The 14,108-nt window shown below is 49.5% G+C and overlaps 1 long non-coding RNA gene across 1 annotated transcript in view; it reads left to right on the top strand.

Moving 5' to 3' along the window:
• LOC135907318 (uncharacterized) overlaps positions 1–13,006 on the top strand; it is a 62,997-nt gene extending 49,991 nt beyond the window's left edge. Inside the window, exons 4-5 of the long non-coding RNA XR_010565973.2 lie at positions 12,728–12,873; positions 12,967–13,006. This is a non-coding gene — a long non-coding RNA (uncharacterized lncRNA). The remainder of the gene's footprint in view (positions 1–12,727; positions 12,874–12,966) is intronic.
• The last annotated feature ends 1,102 nt before the right edge of the window (positions 13,007–14,108 follow it).

Here is a 14,108-nt window from a genome sequence, read left to right as displayed (position 1 = left end):
ATTTAATTGGGGGTTAGCAAACAGAAGTTAGCAAACAGACAAACTTGACGGTTGTCCGTCGCTGACAACCGTCAAGTCTGTCATTGATGTGGCATGCGCACTTCTGTCGTTTATCTTTCTTTATTGTTTGAGCTGTCTCTTGCACATGGGGCTGCAGATATTTATAGTTTTACAATGCTTAGAGGCTTTAATTCTCCATGCGAGATGAAACAAGGAGAAAACGCCTAAACATTTCAAATTATCAAAACTTCTTGCTGTTGCCCAATTCGCTGTTGTCTTCCGGGCTGTTAGCCTCAGCCTTCTATTATGTAACTGACAGTTTCAATTCAGTGACGTTGTCATGTAAAATATACCTCAAGAAGGAGGCGAACAATTGTCGCATGAGTACACACACGCACAAGCATGCACGCAGGAACGCACTTTTACATTGATACAGAGTGTATAACATAATTTGTGCCAAGGATTTAAAAAAAGTAGTTAGCCGCAGCTGGATGAAATCAACGGCATATGGTTTGGCGTCATATGGGAAAATTTATATTTATTATATCATCAAGTGCGTTTCCTTGAATTTTCTGTGACGACGTACACGCCGCGTAGCGATTTCTTTCAGCGTGTAATGAAAGCCCGCAAATTAGAAATAAAACCACGTGGCTGTGCTTTTGCGTTATCGTACTGGAGCGCTCTCAACCATGCATCTAGCCTGTCGCTTATCAGGGGCTATGGCGCTTCCCTTCCTTGTGCCTCCACCAAAGATGCTGACCCACTATGAAGCCAATGCCTAGAGAGAGAGAGAGAGAGAGAGAGAGAGAAAAAACCTTTATTTTTACGCCAGCGTCCGGCGCTCAACCCTGGTCGGTAAGCTACCAGTCCTCACCCAACACGTCTCTGACGTGCTGGATAAGCACCGGCAGGAGAATGTTAGTTGCATCGGATGGTGGAGTGAGCCAGTCCATCCATGACCGTGGGTTGATGTTAGTGGGAGTGTTAGAGAGGGCTGACTGCAGTTTGGGCTGAGTGTGAGGGCAATGCCATAGACAATGCTCTAGGGACGGATATTCCATGCAGTTCAGGCATTTCGGTGGCTCAGGTAGGCCTTGCATATAGTAACGGAAAAGAGGAGACACTATTGAGTTTGTTTGAAGTCTTCAGAGAATAGCGCTGTCTTCTCGCGAGAGGTTAGCAGGGGGAGTAATAAAGGCGACGGCATTGGCGCGAAGTTGCTTTAAAAGTGATGTGCGCTCCTTGTGCAAAGTCTTTCTGTGTTCCCTTGGGTTAAATTCGGATGGCCATAGGCACGGGGGACCCGACAAACTAACTACGCGGGGGAGCTCATGAGCTCGGAAGTACCCCCCCCCCCCCCCAATGCCTTGGTGCCCAGGTATCCACTGCGAGGTAACACAGAGCGAAGGGTGTGCATCCAAGTAACATTGAAGTAGGCTGTGTATATGCTCAGGTAGCAAGTTGTCGCGAAACATGCGGCATGCATCTTGGCTATCGGTGGGAATTAAGATGCGTTGGGTACGATGATGAGACCGGGCGACTGCTTCGAGAATAGCAAGAGCCTCTGCGTCGGATGGGTCGGGGACTCCTATGTGTGCGTTTACATGCTCGTAGTTGGGGCCGACTACTGCAGTTAGACATCTACCCTCCGTGTGACTAGCGTCCGTATAGTAATACGTAGTGTCTGGTAGTGGGTTTTCCCTATTTATTCGTTTGATTAACTGGGAGCCGCGAGCTTCGTGTTTGTGAGGCTGCATATGTTGTGGTATGGGTAGGACCGTGAATCTGGGTAGTGAGTCCCATGGTGGTGAATACAACGCTCGAAAAGACGGTATGGCACCTGTCTGGTATCCTTGGTGTTCGAGCAGTTTACGCCCTTCTTGGGATTTTGAAGCCTTTGAATTTGCGCGTGTCTGCAAAATGTAATGCGTTCATCAAGTGTGTTGAAAAGCCGAGTGGCGGCCACAAGGTCGTTTGCGGCGAATCGGGGTACTCCTAAAGCTAATCTCGTATATTTGCGGAGCGCCGTTTCTAATTTGGAGTGCTGGGTCTTAGTGAGAGATTGATATGGAAGTTGGTAGAGCGCATGGGAGTAGACAAGCGCTTCAATAATCCTTCGAAGTTCTTGCTCCTTTAGTCCTCTGTGTTTACGTGTTGCTCTAGATAGCATGTGGTATATCTGGTTTAGTTGTCGGATCGTTTTTTCCAACCATACTTCAACTCTACCGTCATCCTGAAGAATGAAGCCCAGTATTTTGATGTTAGATCGACGCGGTATTTCAGTGTGTTCGATATGGAGACTGATGCTTTGGCGCTGCTCTTCCGCGCGGCGGCCTATTTGATTAGTTACTAATATGTACTCAGATTTAGTTGGAGAACACTTAAGCCCAATACCGTTAACGTATTCGTGAATGGTATCTAAGCCTGACTGGATGGTGTGCTCCTGTTCACCTAGGGAGCCCTTGCAACACCATATAGTAATATCGTCTGCATAAATATTGTGTTCGAGTAGTGCGATGGAAGAGAGCCGGGCAGGCAGACCGAGCAAAGCAATATTGAAGAGAGTGGGCGATAGGATTGAGCCTTGAGGGACTCCTATACTCAGAGGGTATGGCGCTGCAGCTCTCCATTGATTTGAATTTGTATAGAGTGACCTGTAAGAAAATCTTTAATACAATTGTAGAGGCGGGCGCCGGTTCGTAAGGTCAAGAGATTCTTGAGGATAGCGGAGTGTTTTACGTGGTCGAACGCCTTGTGTATAGAGCCGCGGCCACTAGCTTTGCCACGGTTCGCGCGCACGGTTCCATCGCGCGAACCACGATTGAGAGCTCTGCAATACAATAGGGCATAGGCGCATTCGCTTGGTTGTGTTTCAAATATCACGGGATTTCATTAAACGCCGTAGAAGATCACCACGCAACATGTCACTACCACAAAAAAGTGGATCGGTTGTTTGTGACCCCATCAGCAACTAAACGAAATGTACTTCGCGCTCAAGTGAATGTTAAAAGCTTTGCATAATTCATTTTACTGAATTATCGAATAAAGAGGAATCTAAAAAATATTCTAAGGAGCGCCACATGACGGAAAACCATTTTTCGTTGGTTTCATTCATCTGCGGCTTACTACTTTCGTTTCAATCCTTAGCACAAGTTACGTGATACACCCTGTAGAGCCACACTAACTACTATCACGGGAGATACTCCATTTTTGTTAAAAAAGGGCGCAGCAAAACGTTCATAAAGAGGTCACTGAGTTTTTCAGCGGAGCCGCCGTCGGCTAGTTTCCAGCGTTTCGTGATGTGTGAAGGGAAAAGCGATGGCGGCGTCTATATAGCTAAAATTAAGCATGACACAAAATTGTATCTACGTTCGTGTCCCAGCAGCGTCTGACGCCAGACGTGCCGAAACAGGCAATGGATGAGAGTTGATGCGTTGAGGCCTACTCAAACAACGACTGTGTGGCCGTTGCGCCTTATGCCTTACCGATTACGGGCGAGAGCCTCGACGTTGATTGCGCCGACGCGTGGACCGTACTGACAGGGGACGGAATCGTTGTCACCACCGTATACGTTCATCTCGAAATGTCAAAGAGGGACCATGAAGACTTTACGATCGAAACATTTCGGCGGAGCTTCCAGGTGGACGCCAGTCTCATCGTCATTGTGGTTGACTTTAACGTCGATCTGTCTCGTCCCGATTAAAAGTGGATCTTGGTGTGGCTCTTCGATAGCTTCGACCTTCAGTTTAACACGAAGGCTTCAGGTACACCAAGGCGTGCCGTGGTCTCCACGGCGTACCATCCGTCGTAGATAGACTTAACGTTCACTGAAACCACCTGCAGGGTCGTCACAGAGCCCATGGTCATACTGGATTACGGTGGCACATACGGAGTTACCCAAGCTGCAGGTTGTTCACTGCAGAGCCACACATACTCAGCGCAATAAGGGCTCTTCCGGCTAAAAAGTTGGCTGGAAAGACGTTCTAGTGGAAACGTGGCAGATACCGAGTTCATCTGGGGGACCCGGTCAGATGGCTTTCCTGTAGGACCCCTTTTGACGTAGGGTTGATCTCACTAAGCATAAGAAATTGGAGGGATATGTTACGTCATTGTAAATCGACACATTACCGGGCACATAACTAGTTACCCAGTTGGCGTCAAAGAACCTCATTGAAGCGACACGCACCTACTGCCACATACTGAATAACCTAGCTAAGCTTCTATAGAAAAAGTTTCTTGATAACGAACACTGACCGAGTGGCGCTCATCCCGCGCTCCAAATCGGCGTCATAGAACTTTTCCGACCAGCTGCACCTAACCAGCCTCTCATTCACTGTATCTCGTGTCGGCACGAAGCCTGTGTGGTGCATCGGTGCGGGCAAACGCCACGAAAAGCGTCATGCGGATCCCGAGCTCTTCTCCCGAACTTGTTTATGGACGCACAGCGCCATCTAGGGGCGCTCCATAGAAGTGCGCGGGTGGCCTCCAAGGCGAGAAGCGTGGCCTGCGACTGCCTGCGGAAGCTGAGAATGGTTACCCGCTTGCTGCACACACTCTTTCACATAGTCAGGTACCCCATTCGCAAGTGAGGTTTATTGAACAGCAGCTTCACCCACGCCATTCATTGCGCAGCTCATTAAATCGTTGCTAAAAAAGACGTTCAATGATAAAGTGTAACAACTAATCTCCCAATGACTGTCAACTGTAATGAGTTAACACTGAATCAGTGTAGCGACAGGGCGTGTTGCCACTATCGATACGAGTTATGTATCAGGCGTGTATTGCATCGCGATTGAGGCGAGGAGTGTGGCGCGGCGGTTCTTCCGGAAGCTGAGAATTGTTCCCTCGCTTGCTTCTTACTCAGTCGCATGATGCTAATTGTAATCGCACCGACGCCCCGTTCATTGCAATATCATATCAGCCGGATTTTTATTGCAATGAGCCCTCTAGGGTGCATCACGCACTTTCCCGGGGCTAACTGAATATCTATCGATCTATCTAACCATATTCCCAGTAACCTTGGTAAGATTTCACGCTGACCTTGCGACTTGTGTATGAGGCAAACATCCTGTGCTGTTTTTCAATGAGCCTCTTTGATACCAACTTTGGTATCTAGGTATATATTCGATATACTCTATATTGTCACAGACAAAGCCACAAAGGACTTCGGTCGACGCTGGAGATCTCTTTATTGATCGCTGTCCTGGCACCTTCGTCGTTCTCTTCTTCTGCGAGCCACCCAACATGCCTAGCATGTGGCACCGAATTGCACCGTGTGGCTGTCAGCTGTGTCGAGGTCGTGGCATTACCCCCCTCCCTAGGAGCATCGTCTCGATGCGGAACATTGATGCACTGGAGATTGCCACGGGGATACTGTTAAGATAGACGCAGATGGTGAGAGAGGTGCTGAGCTTTGCGTTCAGCGGCTGTTGTATAACTTCAGTCGAGAGACGTGAACGACATCGGACAGGGGTGGGCGTCGGGGACGGTGCGTGGTGCCTTCTCCTTCAGGAATCACTTCGTATGTGACGTCGCCGAGTCGTTGAACGATCCTGTAAGGTCCAAAGTAGCGGCGCAAAAGCTTCTCCGACCGACCACGCTGGCGGATCGGTGTCCAGACCCATACTTTGTCACCGGGTTGATAAGTGACGTCGCGGTGACGAAGATTGTAGCGGTCGGCGTCATGTTGTTGTTGGTAGCGGATACGCATTCGTGCGAGCTGGCGCGCCTCTTCGGCGCATCGAGCAAATTCGGCAGCATCAGTGACAACATTAGAGCAGCAGGTGGGTAAAAGCATTGCGTCCAACGTTGTGACAGCTTCCCGGCCGTGCACCAAGCGAAAAGGGGTGAAGCCGGTAGTTTCTTGAACGGCAGTATTGTATGCGAACGTAACATATGGGAGAACGTCGTCCCAGTTCTTGTGGTCGACGTCAACATACATGGAAATCATATCAGCGATCGTTTTGTTTAGCCTTTCTGTGAGCCCATTCGTCTGGGGATGGTAAGCAGTGGCTTTGCGGTGAACTGTACCACTGAGAAGCATGATATCTTCTGTGAGCTTCGCTGTAAATGCTGTGCCCCGGTCGGTTATAACCACTCTAGGGGCACCGTGGCGGAGTACGATACCATGTACAAAGAAGGTCGCAATATCATTAGCGGTGCCTCGTGGGAGAGCTCTGGTTTCAATGTACCGTGTAAGGTAGTCTGTGGCAACAGCAATCCAGCGGTTACCAGCCCTCGACGTGGGGAATGGTCCAAGCAAATCTATGCCAACTTGCTGAAAAGGGATCCTCGGAGGATCCACGGGATGGAGAAGTCCAGCAGGACGCACGGGTGGTGTCTTGCGTCTCTGGCAGTCGCGGCATGTCTTCACGTATTGCTTTACGTCACGGCGAAGGTTAGGCCAGAAGTACTTTTGGCGTATGCGTGAAAACGTCCGTGCGAAGCCCAAGTGGCCCGAAGATGGCTCGTCGTGAGAGGCCCGCAGGATGTCGTCACGTAGGGAAGACGGCACTACAAGGAGGCAGGCGGTTGCGGTCGAGTGAAAACCTAATTTGTAGAGCACGCCATCGCGGAGAAAAAAGGAGGATAACTTGCGCATAAACATACGAGGCGGCTCTGGTAGACGGTTCTCAAGGTAGTCGATGAGCGGCCGGAGTTCTGAATCATCGCGCTGTTGCTTGCTGATGTCTGATGCTGTGATAATGGACAGAAATGCGTCCTCTTCATCAAAGTCATTTGGCGACGGTTGAAGTGGAGCACGTGACAGGCAGTCGGCGTCGGTGTGTATACGCCCGGACTTGAATACTATCGTCATATCGTATTCTTGCAAGCGAAGACTCCAGCGTGCAAGACGGCCAGATGGATCTTTCAGATTGGCGAGCCAGCACAATGAATGGTGATCTGTCACAACTCGAAACGATCGGCCGTACAAATATGGTCGGAACTTAGTAATTGCCCACACCACAGCCAAGCATTCCTTTTCCGTAGTGGAATAGTTCCTTTCAGCTGGAGACAAAGTGCGGCTTGCGTATGCAATCACGCGTTCGGCTCCATCCTGCCACTGGGCGAGGACGGCACCAAGGCCAACGTTGCTGGCATCCGTGTGCAACTCGGTGTCACTGTCTTCGTCAAAGTGTCCTAGAACAGGAGGTGTGCGCAGACGTTTCCGGAGTTCACAGAAGGCTTCTTGTTGGTCCTGCTCCCAGACAAACGGAACATTATCCTTAGTCAACCATTGCAAAGGTTCGGCTATCCGTGAAAAGTTAGCCACAAAGCGTCGATAATATGCGCAAAGCCCTAGAAAACGGCGGAGTTCGTGTTTGTTCGAAGGTGTTGGAAACGAAGCAACAGCAATGGTTTTGTCGGGGTCTGGTCGAATGCCCTCGTAGCTGATGACATGGCCTAAAAATTTGAGTTCGTCATACCCGAAATGGCATTTGTCAGGCTTTAAAGACAGACCAGCAGTACGAATTGCGGCAAGAACTGCTTGTAAACGCTGGATGTGCTGCTCAAAAGTTTCTGAGAACACAACGATATCGTCTAAATAGACAAGGCATGACTGCCACTTGAGACCTGATAGAACCGTGTCCATCATGCGCTGAAAAGTAGCAGGCGCAGAGCACAATCCGAAAGGAAGGACCTTGAATTCGTAGAGTCCGTCAGGCGTAATAAATGCGGTTTTCTCACGGTCACGCTCATCAACCTCTATTTGCCAGTAGCCGCTGCGAAGGTCCATCGATGAGAAGTATCGAGCATGTCGAAGGCGGTCCAAAGAGTCGTCGATGCGGGGAAGGGGATAAACGTCCTTCTTCGTAACGTTGTTAAGCTTGCGATAGTCAACGCAAAAACGCAGTGTGCCGTCTTTCTTTTTCACCAGAACCACAGGTGACGCCCATGGACTGGTGGAGGGCTGTATGATATCGTCGGTAAGCATTTGTTGGACTTGATTTCGAATGGCGTCTTGCTCTTTACGAGAAACACGGTAGGCACGTTGGCGCACAGGTCTTTCATTCGGATTTGTAATAATTCTGTGTTTCGCAATAGGCGTTTGGTTGACCTTCGATGTTGAAGCGAAACAGTCCGCAAAAGACTGTAAAAGGCTCCAAATGCTAGCCTGTTGTTCAACTGATAATTTAGAATTCACATCAATATTGTTGTTGGCTGGTACGTCACAGTTAGAATCTTCATCAGTGTGTCCTACAGTTAAACAAGCGGGAAAGTCACTGACTGGCTCCAAATAGGCAATGGCAGTTCGTGGGGCGAAGTGCTGGTATTCACGACTGAAATTGGTCACTAAAATCTGAGCAGTCCGTGACGACAGCTGCAAGATGCCGCGGGCTACGCAAACCTGTCGCGCCAACAAGACTGACAGATTGCCTTCAGCGATTCCGAGACGGGGAGGATCATCGTCTGTTTCTACGGTGATCAACGCAGTACTCCTGGGTGGTAAAGTAGCACAGTCACCCGAAACGCGTAACACCGTGGACTGTGGGTGGGAGTCGCCCGAATGAGTTGCGTGTTCGCTGGAAAAAGTGACAAGTAACTCGCGAAGGTTGATGATTGCGCCGTACTCCCGAAGAAAGTCCATGCCGAGTATGACCTGCCTGGAGCACTCTGCCAGTATAATAAATGAACCGACAAATGTGGCCTCACGAATTTGTATCCTCGCAGTGCATTTGCCGATCGGCGTGAGAACATGACCGCCGGCTGTACGGAGTTTAAGTCCTGGCCATGGTGTCGTCACCTTGCGAAGTGCAGTAACCAGTTGTCCGCTCATGACAGAATAATCGGCACCAGTATCGACAAGAGCGGTTACCGGGTGGTTATCTACAGAAACAAGTATGTCGGCTGAAACAGGTTCACGGTTTTCGCAGGAAGGTGTCGAAGGTACGCAGTCGTCGTTGTCGTCATCGTTATCGTCGTCGTCGTCGACGCCGTCGTCGGGGGGTCGCAGCGGAGGATCTTTCGAAGTGCGTTGGACAGCGGCCCCACCCCCAGAGGTCGCTGTTCTTAGTTTCCCCGACTTGGGCTCGTGGCCCGGTTGCCCACGGAAGCGGAGAACGTAGTGTAGCGGCTAGGTGACGCCGATCGTCGAGGAGGTGGTGATCGTGACTGGCGCCTCTGCGGAGACGGAGATCGGGTCGTTGGCAGGGACTGTTCAACCGGTGGGAACTGCGCGTACGGCAACGAAGGTTGACTGGCCAGATATTGCTGGATTTCTCTCGGGCGCTCTCCCTCACGTGGGCGACGAGCGCCGGGGTGATAGCCCTGGAGTCCTATTCTTCGGTAGTAGCAGGCACGGTACAAGTGGCCCGCTTCGCCACAGTGGAAGCAGAGTGGCTGATAGTCCGGTGTGCGCCACACGTCTGACTTTCGCGTATTGATTCGGGGGCTCGTGGACCCGTATATATTTGTACGTGAAGCTTGGCCCTGGAAGTGGCACAGCGGTTCTTCAGAAGAAGGCGGGTTACGGTGGTTCCCGGGTTGCGATGGTAGCCTCACTGCTTGTGCATAAGTCAGTACGGGGGCGGCTTCAGGTCTGGTTTGCACGAATGGCTGTGCCGCCTGGCGGACTTCTTCGCGGACGATATCTGTGAGGGACGTTACGGTCGGTTGAAATCGTGCTCCCTGTAGTCGATCGAGCTCCTCACGCACGACACTACGCACAAGCTCTCGAAGCGCATTGGTGTCATAGGGCAACGAGAGAGAAGACGCTGATCCCAGGCTGATTTGGCGATCGTAGGCTGAGGAACGTTGCTGAAGGGCTCGCTCCATTGTCGTAGCCTCACTGACGAACTCAGCTACTGTACTTGGAGGCCTTCGCATCAGTCCAGCAAACAGCTGTTCTTTCACTGCACGCATCAGCAGGCGTACTTTCTTAGCTTCTGTCATGCCAGGGTCAGCACGCTTGAAAAGCCGCGACATGTCCTCGACGAACATGGCGACGCTTTCGTTCGGCCTTTGAACCCTGTTCTGAAGGGCTTGCTCTGCTCGTTCTTTTCTTGCAGGGCTGCTGTACGTATCGCGTATCTGCTGCTGAAATTCTTGCCAGGTGGTAATGAATTGCTCGTGGTTAGCAAACCATGTTCGGGCAGAGTCCTCTAGGGCGAAGTACACGTTCCGTAACTTTTTCTGCTCGTCCCAATAATTGACGTCAGCCACACGATCAAAGTCGTCAAGCCAGTCTTCTACGTCCTCAAAAGGCTCACCATGGAACGGCCGCGGCCAGCGTGGGGTGTGGAGAACCAGCGACGCAGGAGGCTGTCCCGTACCGTACGTCTCCTGTGTCTGGCTTGCGGTTGTGGTGGACATCCTCGGCAGATCTTGCAGGCCGTATTCCGGAGGCAGTCTCTGAAGCCGTCGGCTTTTGCGTAGGTTGTCCACTTCCAGTTCCTGGGAGTCAGAGTACATAGACGTGTACCCAGCACGTCCACCAGTTTGTCACAGACAAAGCCACAAAGGACTTCGGTCGACGCTGGAGATCTCTTTATTGATCGCTGTCCTGGCACCTTCGTCGTTCTCTTCTTCTGCGAGCCACCCAACATGCCTAGCATGTGGCACCGAATTGCACCGTGTGGCTGTCAGCTGTGTCGAGGTCGTGGCAATATACTCTACATATAGGTATATATTCTATATACTCTATATTCGCAAGAACAATAATTTAATGTATCCTGTGCTCGATGGAATTGAACCAGCGCGGAAATTACGGCGGGGGATAGACGCGGAAGCCCATGGAGTCGGAAGCAGCTTGTAGTAGCAGCAGCGTAGCTGAAGAGGCCACCAGCAGTATTTTTACCAGCCGGTTGTACAATCAGGAAACATTTAAAATTTCGTTCGTGCTCAGCAGAATCGAAAGCACTTTAGTCGGGTTCCTCAAGGCCAAAAGTCGAATGCTTTAGCAACCTGCACCAGAAGTGCACTGGGTATTTCATGCTATTCAATGAACGTCATTGACGTCAATGCTTTAGCGGGCTGCATCATGAATGTGCTGGGTACGTGCCGCTCTTCTTTGAACCTCTAGCCACCTTGAGTCAATATGTACGTCGCACTGAGTGTTCGACTGGTGAAGGAACAATTCTCAGCGTTCGCACGCATCGGTGTGCTACGCACCTACACTCGAAGGCCACGCGCGGTCTTCTCGGCAGCACCACTTGAGGGCGCAGCGCGTCCAGATAGATCCGCGGCTGATGTGCCGGGCTGCTGCATAACGCGTTTCCCAGCGCATCCTCCCGTGCGCCATCAAGCTCAGGCGCCATGCGCAGGCTTTGCGACGCCGGTCCTAGATGGCGCCGTGCATTCATAGATAAGCCCAAGGGATGAGCGCCGTTGAACTAGACGCTGTATATATAGGGCATTTCGATGGTGGCAATAGGTTGTGCCGCTAGGTTGCTGCAATTATAAGCGCGCTACCGGCGATAGGAATCGAGAGTGGGATTCTGTCGTATTTCTTTAAGTATACGCAGATGGCACATGTCGGAGCGATGGAGCACAATACTAAAGTGATGCTTCCAGGCAGTACAACGCCATGGCATTTATCAAATAACTAATAATGCTGGCGTGACGAAAGCTGCAGGCGTCGCCTCTTGCTCGTGTGCTTTATGATACCGATGGTGCACCGTCGGCCTTAAGTAGAAATCTTGGGCAGCAATCCTAGGTAGCATCAGCAAGGTGTTTACGGCTCACGCCGTAGCCTACCCACGTGAGCTCAGCAGGGACGCAGCAGTGCTTAAATTGTCTGCGGTGAACACTCGTGCACGCAGCGGAAAACAGAACGTGGGCATTGCTCCCTCCTTGAGGCTATTGAGCGTGGTGTTGACGGTGCCCCCAGTTACCTTCCACATCTGTTCTTTAGAGAACCTCTAAACCTCTGCGCACGAAGCGTACATGCGTCGTTCGCGAAATTGTACTACAACGGTTACAGCGGCGACGATTAAGTCAATGCGCATCATGAATCTGTATAATTTCTGTCCGGATTACATTTATGCGTATTTGTTTAACACATGATATAGGGGCGGTAATAAACGTAAATGCTTTTTCTAAATACATTACTTTGAAAGGCGTGTGTATTTTGCTCCCCTAATGACCAACGTGCCCTATATGCCGCGTGGGATTTTGAACAATAAAACGATTATTGAGGCCTGGAAACTGCACTGAAAGTTCCCATACAGTTCTTGATAAGCTCAAACGAATTTTCGTTTGGGACAACTCCAAACACTGAGCTAAAAAATTATAAATGGGAACCAAAAATAAAATATCGTCTTATTGTGCTTGCACAGGTGTAATCTGTTTTGCCTAAACTAAACGCGAACAAGTTGAAATTTTCGTACGTGATGCGATGTAAGTAACCGTTATATGTTTAGCAAGCAAACATTTACTTTTAAGTGATTTGTAATGCTCATATCTCTTGAACGACAACAGCTCACACATCCACGTTTTCATCAATCAAAACATTGAAATGTATTTTGTTTTAAATATTTCTATCAATATTTTACTTGGGATTAGGTAATTACGCATGTGAAGAAATAGAGTGTTCTGTGACTTTCATAAAGACTTGTATGGGAATTGACAAATATTTCACAGAACCAAGCACATTCTATCCTGAATTTTTATTTCGTTTAGCCATACACGTGAACTGACACCAGCTTAACTATTAGGAATACTGGGCATTAAATTTAAATTGCTTAAATTACTTATGAAAGTCAATGTTGTTTCCTTCATTTGAAAGTTATCACATGAAGATAGCCAAGCTCTGTTTCTGAGAACTGGGAGGCCAGCGAATATAAACGAAGTATTTCTCCAATGGAAGTCAACCTTAGCTAACAAGTATAGAAGACATACAGTTGGCAAAGATTTGGTTATCTTGATAACGAGGTAAGCAAACAGAGTTCTTGTATATATCTCCCACTCATGCTTTTTGTTAATTTTTAGTTATGTTATGTTGTGATCATGCATGTTTATTTGCAGACGTAGAGTCACAGCACCTAACGGGGATGGGGGCTCTGGCAAGTATTGCATGCATATTATTTGAAATGTGAAACGCGTTTGCGTTAGACAATCCCTATTCATAGTTGCCTAGGGGATCGGGGTAAAGGCACACAAAGTCTGACAGAGCGTCGATCACTACAGTAATCAATACCGAGCAAAACATTGAACACAAGGGGTAATATTACACGATGATATTATACCACTTTTTTTACATTTCTTGCTCGTTTTGCGCGCAGACTTGCTGCAGAAATAAAATAAACGCTTTATGGGAACATTGCTGTTGGCGAAACGTAGTGAGTGCGTGTTGATGGTGCTGCAAACCACATCCACCATTCAATTTAACACGCACCTCTAATAACAACGATACCGACGTCGAGGATGGGTGACGACGTATTAAAGGGTAAGCGCCCACAATAAATGGGACGATCCCGCCAATCCGAGCTACGTTCTCTTCTCTGTCGCGGTGGGACCATTATCTGGAGCAAAAACCATGAGACCGACATTGCGACGTAGTCCTCCTTCTAGAGTTATATGGTCACTGTTTTTGGTCGCCCTGCTGTGCGCAAGTTTCGAGTGGCATCGCGTTTGCAAGAACGTGCACAGCAGACGGGTGAATCATTTACCATCTGCATAGAATACGTGGTGGACTTGTGAAAGGTAATACGACGATGTCGGAGTGCGACAGAATCAGAAATGTTCTAAAATAGATAGAGGACGACGAGTTCAACTTGCTACTCGCCAAGATCCTCAGTGAGTGACAGACGTAATCAAACTTTGACAATACTACGAGGAGCTACGCAGGCAGCGCTTTTTGACACGTCGCCCTTCCTCGCACGACAGCCTCATTGCTAGTTTGGCTACCATCTCCGACCAGTCAGTGTTGCTTGTTGAAATGAAAGCGTTCGTTTGGGAGGAAGTTGCACGCCAGGTCTCCTCGATATCCTTAGCTCAGCCGCCAAATCTCCAACAGCATGTATCAAATTTTATGCATCTGCTCCGTCACGCGGTCTACCAGGAAATCGACAAAATCCTGCCAGACGTGACCCAACATCTTCTTGGGGCTGCACCACTAAGCTAGGCTGGCGTCGTTGCGCCATCCCAACAGGTCGCGGCGGCTGAAA

The sequence above is a fragment of the Dermacentor albipictus genome, chromosome 7 (genome assembly GCF_038994185.2).
Source record: "Dermacentor albipictus isolate Rhodes 1998 colony chromosome 7, USDA_Dalb.pri_finalv2, whole genome shotgun sequence".
In the NCBI taxonomy this organism is placed as follows: Eukaryota; Metazoa; Arthropoda; class Arachnida; order Ixodida; family Ixodidae; genus Dermacentor; species Dermacentor albipictus.
The sequence above is the reverse complement of the archived record's forward strand: the minus strand, read 5'-3'. Positions and strand labels throughout refer to the sequence as shown.